The following is an 8,486-nucleotide window of genomic DNA, read 5'->3' as shown; positions in this document are numbered from 1 at the left end:
CTCCCGGACCGGGGCACGAACCCGCGTCCCCTGCATCGGCAGGCGGACTCTCAACCACTGCGCCACCAGGGAAGCCCCTTGACTTTTTTTTTTAATTGGAGTATAGTTCTTTACAATGTTGTGTTAGTTTCTACTGTACAGCAAAGTGAATCAGCTATGTGTATACATATACCTCCTCTTTTTTGGATTTCCTTCCCATTTAGGTCACCGCAGACCATTGAGTAGAGTTCCCTGTGCTATACAGCAGGTTCTCATTAGTTATCTATTTTATACATAGTATCAATAGTGTATATATGATCTTGACAATTTTGAAGGTCACTGGCCAGTTATCATTCTGTACAATTTCCCTCAGTTTGGGTTTGTCCAATGGTACGGCCTCATTAAATTTCAGGCATTCCATTTTGGGTCAGAAATACAACAGTTGTGATGGTGTGTCCTTCACAGTGCTTCGTACTTGGAGGCACATGCTACCAATCTGTTCCATTACTGATGTTCATTTGGATCACTCAGTTAAGGCAGTGTCTGCCAGGTTTCTTCACTATAAAGATACTACTATCCCCTTTGTAACTGATAAAGGTTATGAGGAATGATACTGAGACTATGTAAATATTGTTCCTCATCAAACTTTCACCAATTTTAGCATCCACTGATGATTCTTGCCTGAAGTAATTACTGGGGTGTATGTCAAATGTTGATTTTCCTATTAACATCATTCCTTCTTAGTTTATTAGCTGAAATGCTATTATAATGGAGAGCATTCCCTTCTCCCCAGTCATTATTTATTAAATTATTTATATCATCATGGACTCACAGGTTCCAATTTTATCTTATAGGTAATGATCCATTAATAGCATTACTTTGTTGCCCAAATTGCCCAAGATTTGGCTGTTGGGAGTCCCTCTGTGTTGGCTCCTGTGTCTTGATATTTCCCCACCATTCTTTGAGCACTTTTTTTTTTTTTTTTTTGCCACACCATGCGGCATGTGGGATCCTTAGTTCCCCCAACCAGGGGATCAAACCCGTGCCCCCTGCATTGGGAGCACGGAGTCTTAACCACTGGACTGCCAGGGAAGTCCTGGGCACTTTCTTAATTTCTGGCACCACATGATATTCTAGGCTCATCTGTACTTTCCCTGCCCTAGCCTTGGAATCAGCCATTTCCCCCAAAAGCCCTGGTTCCTTTCATTGGAGAGTGGCATTAGAAACCAAGCTCTGGGCACTAGGTTATAATTTAAATCATGATGATAAAAACCAAGAGTCTTATAATAAGCTTTTAAAGAGTAATTTATATTTATTTATTTGTGTGTTTGTTTTGGCCGTGCCATGCAGCTCGCAGGGTCTTAGTTCCCTGGGATTGAACCCAGGCCCTCGGCAGTGAAAGCGTGGAGTCCTAACCACTGGACCTCCAGGGAAGTCCCAAGAGTAATTATATTTTAACAACTAAGGTTTAAAATGTAATGCCATCTATCAGTATCTAGTATGTGTATGTATACTTTTTAAATATTGAAATATATACATTTTGAGGTATGTTAAATTTTTTTGAAAAGAGAACCTTATATAAAATAGAATTAGTAGCTCACAAAAATAAAAAGGGCTACACATTGAGTATACAGTTTGTTCTCAAGGTGAGGCAATAAAAGAATTACTTTAAAAAAAATATTTATTTATTTGGCTGCACCAGGTCTTAGTTGTGGCATGTGGGATCTAGTTCCCTGACCAGGGATCGAACCCAGGCCCCCTCTGCATTGGGAGCATGTAGTCTTAACCACTGACCACCAGGGAAGTCCCAAGAATTACTTTCTAAATGAAGGCAGAGTTGTTGCCTCACCCAAAATAAATGTGTACTCTTAAAAGGCCTACCTTCATGCTTATGTGCTGCATTTGAGTGTTTCTGCTATAGACAATTGTAGAAAAATCAGCAAATAAGACAGAAAGAATGATAAAGGGTTCCTTACTTCTAGAAAAGTTTAAATCCCTAAGGTTATGTTACGTATTGTGGTTTTCAGAAAGCACTGTTGCTCCAGTTATTAATACAGCTAAGGCTGTGGCTTCTTGGGGTTCTCAGGTATCTGTATGCTGACATGACATCTCTTTCTAATGTTGCTCTTTTCCAGGACCGGGCACAAAATTCAGAACACTAAAATGGACAGGGTATTTTACACCAAACCATCTTTATCACCCTCCTAGGTGGCTGCTAGCACCAAAGGCTTACTCCCTCATCTCCTGACCCATGGTATCAGGATGGAGGGGTGTGTGTTAGAAATAATTAGATATAATAGATATGCTTCATATATTTTTAATGAGCTCAACAGTAAACTGTCTTATATAGTTCAGGCTTCCAACACAGGGAAAGTTTTAAGTCAAAGACAGAAGCTCAGGTTACTTTAGGTTAATTTTGTATAGGCCAAATACTACTATAGGAAATTGTGTACCTTTTCAAGCTGGGTAGTAACAAGGTGACAGATAACAAATTGACTTCTAAAGAAGATTTTATGGCTGAGTTTAAAATAGCTCTGTTGTTTGAAAGTGATTATGTAGCACACACTGTACTGAGACAGATTTTAACACCCTGAAGATTTATCAAGGCCTTCTCTATTCATAATATGTTTTTGCCTCAAGGTTATCATACACTAAGTTAATAAAAAGCTACAAGTAGGTCCATTCACTTGTGTACTATTCTCTAATAAGGCATTCCATTTTCCTCCATTCTGATACTTTTGGTTACTCTAAAAAATGAAACAGAACCATTCCATCTTTCAGCACTTGGTTTCTGCTCTCCCTTCACGCTTACTTAAAGGGCCCTGCTATAAATTCGATAGAGCTGTGCCATCTGATAGAGCAGCCACTAACCACATGTAGCTGTTTAAATGAATTAAAATTAAATAAAGTAAAAAATTTGGTTCCTCAGTCATACTTAGCCACATTTCAAATGTTCAACAGCCAGACACAGAACACTTCTACCACTGTAGAAAGTTCTGTAGGACAGCTCTGGGCTAGAGTGAGTCTTCTGGAAGGAATGATAAAGAACAGTCTCAGAGCCTCGGGAGGAAGGAAGCAGGCTTCTCAGTGTAAGCTGATACTGCTACCAGGTGCATAAAACTGACAGACTGTTCCAGTGCACCTAAGACTCAGGATTCCCAGGACTATTTTGGTGCAGAGGCAGATGACTTCACAAAAGTAGATGACTACTCCAAGTGGAAATCGAAACAGGACTGAGTAAAACTGATGAGAAATCTAGTTGCGGTTGTCTTCGAATCTTATCAGAATTGGTTTTAATGCTCTATTTTCCGACAGGCATAGACAAAGGCCCCATTCTTTCTTTTTTGCTCCACTTCTTAGCAGGCTGTGTCAATGCCCTTGGAATGAACACATTTGCTTAAAAATTCACTATCAGTGGACTTGCAACTGAAACTTAAATTTCTAAAAGAAAAGCATAACTCTTTCCCTGACAGATACGTTATTTCGATTCTCTGATTTGTGGAGGGGGTGCTCTTAAAGAAAAACTCACAAGGGAGGAATCGAAGCAGGAGAGGGAGAGAGGTGAGCAAGGACACAGAGCCCTGGACTGACCCGCTGCAGTAGTCCTGCCTTCAGGCCCGGGGGACAAGGATTTTGTATCCTAGTATCATTGACTACCTGGGAAGAGGGGGAGTGTAGTCTCCCAGGCTCCCATCAGGCAAGGGCAAGAAACCAGAGGTCCCAGGTGTAAGGTGCACTCGAAGCTCATGTGGGATGGGGGCACAGCTGGTAAAGGGACCTGGCCAGGGCACCAACAGCAACTACCACATCTGGAGGAAAGAGTATAAACTGTATTTGGATCAGGTGGCCTAGAGAGGACCCCTCTCCTTTCCCATTCAGGAAACAGGGAATTGGGAATCAGGGTGATTCCCAACCTTTTCTACTGAAGTACACCCAAAATAGAGGAAACTGGTCTTTTGAGCTGTTTTCACCCTTCAGCTGGTCCACGGGCTATGCGAAATAGCTACCAGTGGAAATGACGTATCATGGGATTTTCTTTGGAAACACCTTCCTAATACAGGAAACTAGTTTAAAGGAATAGTATCAGCATGCATAAAAAATAATGTTAATAATGACTTTGTTACTACATAATTAAGACTATGCCTAATTCCCACCATTTATTAGAAACTTAAAAAGCAATTGACTAGGCAACAAATTCATTGTTGCCTAATTGATTGCTTTTTTAAATAACTCATTTTCACTGGCAGCTATTTCATAATAATTTGCTTAGCTGAATCCAGGTAAAATTCTGCAATTTACATGAATATATAAAAACGTTTCTACTCAACTTTGTGTGTGGACTTTTAAAGGCATGCTATCTGACAAATGTTTGTAATAATTATTTAGCAATTGTATTTTATCTGTATTGTTTTTATCGTATATCCTAATATTCTTAAGTGTGTTTGGAGAGTTTAAATTAGCATTAAACTAGATTAATCAGCATCTGATTTTACACAGTCTACCAGAATTGCCTGTAATATATACCTGTATAACATATAATATAGAGATAATTATATATAAAGTGAATTATGACCTTTAAGATGATTTCAAACAAAACCTCAAGCCTTCTGTTTGCTTCTCCCTCCTCAAATCTGTGGAAATTTAGATAACAATAACAAACACTTAGCACTTACCGCTGGAGAAATTTAAACACTGGAGGGGTTCAATAATAGTACTGTGATTGTTATTTCTTAAAAGTCTTTGTTTTTTAGAGAAATATATATATTTCTGTGGGAGAGAAATAGGTAGGGGTACATATGAAACAAGATTGGAAATTAGTTAATAATTGTTGAAACTGGCTAATGTGTTCACAGTAAAAACTTTCTGCAGGGCATTTAGTAATATGAATTAATGGACTTTAAAAAATGTGCACAGAACTTTGACTTGGGAATTTGTTTAGAAATTTATCTTAAGGAGATAATCAGACAAGGGCAGAAAGCTATATGTTTAAGAATGTTCATCTCAGCATTATTTTTAAATATTTGTTACTCTGTATCCTATAAGAAAAAAAAGAAATGTTACTTCAACAAAATGAAAAAGGAATCTAAGATAGATGAAGAAATGAGATACAAAGCACAACAGTGGCAGCTGAAGGGTGAAAACAGCTCAAAAGACCAATTTCCTCTATTTTGGGTGTACTTCAGTAGAAAAGGTTGGGAATCAAACAAGATTGGAAATTAGTTAATAATTGTTGAAACTGGCTAATGTGTTCACAGTAAAAACTTTCTGCAGGGCATTTAGTAATATGAATTAATGGACTTTAAAAAATGTGCACAGAACTTTGACTTGGGAATTTGTTTAGAAATTTATCTTAAGGAGATAATCAGACAAGGGCAGAAAGCTATATGTTTAAGAATGTTCATCTCAGCATTATTTTTAAATATTTGTTACTCTGTATCCTATAAGAAAAAAAAGAAATGTTACTTCAACAAAATGAAAAAGGAATCTAAGATAGATGAAGAAATGAGATACACATAGCCCGTGGACCAGCTGAAGGGTGAAAACAGCTCAAAAGACCAGTTTCCTCTATTTTGGGTGTACTTCAGTAGAAAAGGTTGGGAATCACCCTGATTCCCAATTCCCTGATTCCTGAATGGGAAAGGAGAGGGGTCCTCTCTAGGCCACCTGATCCGAATACAGTTTATACTCTTTCCTCCAGATGTGGTTCCCTAGTGAAATATCCTGATGGCTCACCAAGGCTTACTCCTATTTCCTTCTTCAGGCTCCCTTAACAAGAGCTGCTGTTTCTGCTGGTGTGTTTAACTTTAAAAAAAAATTCAAAATTACAGATAAGTTACAGGAATAATACAAAGAACTCCTGTATATCCTTCACCAAAATTTACCAACTTGTGACATTTTACCCTATTTGCTTTATGTCTTTTTATACATACACATACATACACACACACACACAAACATTATTTTTTTGAACCAGTTAAAATGCAGACATGACACACCTTTACTCCTAAGCATTTCAGTATGTATTTTCTAAGAACAAGGATATTCTCTTATAGAACAACAACAATCACAATCAGGAAATTAACATTGATACAGTATCATCTAATATTCAGTCCATATTTACATTTAGTTAAAAGTCCCCAAAATGTCCTTCATAGCATGAATTCTTTTTCTGAACCAGGATCCAACTCAGGATCGCACGTTACTTTTAGCTGTCATGTCTCTTTGGTCACATTTAACTTGGAACAGTTCCTCTGCCTTTGTTTTTCAAGACGTTGACTTTTTTGAAGGGTATGGGCCAGCTGTTCTGTAGAACATTCTTCAATCTGGAGTTCTCTGCTGTTTCTTCATGATTAGATCAGCACTGTTTGCACTAGCAAAATAACGGCCACAAAAAAACCTGCAAACAACTTAACTGTCTGGTGATAGGGAAATGGTTAAATAAGCTGTGATACAGCCACAAAATGTACTATTATGCAACCAGTAAGAATGATAGAGTGTATTTACTGACCTGTGAAGAAATTTCCAATTTTTAAATGAAAAAAGCAGAATACAACTCAGTAGGTATAATATGAGCCCATTTTATAAAATTACATATATGCATAGAAACATTGAAGATTTTACAAAAAATATAATGGTGACCTATGGTCCACAAGATTATGAGGGATTAAAAAAATTTTTTTTAGTTACCTGTATTTTCTAATTTAGGCATGATGAGCGTCAGGTCATCTGTGAATAGTGAAAATATTTTTTAAAACTTTAAAAAGTAATGGGATAGCTTCACTTTTATATGTGAAGGATCACTGTGTGGAAAGGGAATAGTTATTACTTTTCTGTAGTTATCTACCATGAATCAGCTGATTTCACTTAAAATAACTTTATCTTATTTGCTCTTTAAGACAACCCAGTGGTTTAAGGGATATATATATATATATATATATATATATATATATAAATAACAGGGATACTATGTTGACAGATGGGGTGGGGCTGAGGCTGAGAGAAGGGGAGGGTACCTTGCTCAGAGTTACCACTTACTGGTGGTAAAACTAGGACTCAAACCCAGGTCTTCAGACCATAAAGCTCTTAATTTATCCACCTCCCTCTGCTCCTGTGTGGCCCCTTTTCAGGTGTCTGCTGCCTGGTTCTATCTGCATAACAGGCTTAGAATTTTTACAGTTCCCCAGCTTTTGTCTCACCATTGTACCTCTGGTGATTTTCATAGGTTTTATAAGTAGGCAAATACCTTAACTTTGATTTTTTTCTACTAAACAAGAATTATATGTGTGTATCTATGAACATAAATGCATTTTGCTTTCTGATGTGCTTCAAGCTTTGAGTTGCCTTTACCATGTGGCATTTTTCACAAGCAAGTTGGCTGATCAACTTCATTACCTCTTGATACCCATGGCCTCAACATCTTCCTTCTCTCAACTTTCCCTTCTACCCTTTTACCTCCCAGGTGCCTACAGTTCACCCCACTCTGTATGTGTAGGTCCTTTGCCAAGGGAAGACCAGATTGTGATTTTGCATAGGTACCTATTAAATCTCTGCTAGTGGGGAGGGGCTAGGTAGACAGTCCATGTACAGTCCCAGCCACTGGAAGGCCTTTTCAATCTTGCTCCTGTCATCTTATGAGTTACTCTTATCTTTGGGTCATCTGCAAAAGCAGACTGGCAAAGAACCATGTGATGGTGCTTGGACTGTCAGGGACATTAAACAGAGTCAAGAAGTCAAGTAAGCTAAGAACTCAAAAGCGCCCGCTGGCTTTAGCAACAGTCACTGGTGAACTTTGCTCGAGTGGTTTTAGTGCAGTCGAGAGAAATGGAGACGTGTAGACAGAAGCGAGTACAGTGAGCTAAGGAATAGATAATAAAGATGTAAGTGGAGACATTAAGTGGGGGCTTGACTTTCCAGAAAATTATTCTTTCAAGAAGAGGACAGAAATAGGGTAAAACTAGAAGGGAGCACAGGAACAAGGGATGGTGGATTAGGGGACGGAGATCTTCAGTCTGGATTCCCTCCTTTAATCCTCACAGGTCTATGCATGGACTAGTATTTTCACCTGCATTTAAAAGATGGGATAATGGAGGTACAGAGAGAGTCAGCAACCTAGTCAAGGTTACATGGGATCTGAGCCAAGGCCACCAAAATCTGGAGTCCATATGTAAGTAAAAAGGATTGCAGACTGATATGGAGAATTTGACACTAAACACCAAAATTGTGGTGGCATCGGTCTGCATTGTGATGTCCTCTAGCAGGTCATCTTCCCCAGATGTAAGACTGGGGTGAACTCTAGGCAGAGGGTAGGCAAAAAGGTGGAAGAGAATTACAAGAAGTGGGAAGTTGAGGCCAGTGGTGTCAAAGGGTAATGGAGGTGATTAACCATCTTATCGAAACTGAGTAGTTAAGGAAGCAAGACCAAAAACTGCCCAATAAAGAAAACGAAGGAGCTAAGAGTCTGGTGAGCACGGGCACAGAGTGGAAGAAGTTAGGAATCTTGGCAAAAA

Source organism: Physeter macrocephalus, chromosome 21 (assembly GCF_002837175.3).
Source record: "Physeter macrocephalus isolate SW-GA chromosome 21, ASM283717v5, whole genome shotgun sequence".
Classification (NCBI taxonomy): Eukaryota; Metazoa; Chordata; class Mammalia; order Artiodactyla; family Physeteridae; genus Physeter; species Physeter macrocephalus.
The sequence above is the reverse complement of the archived record's forward strand: the minus strand, read 5'-3'. Positions refer to the sequence as shown.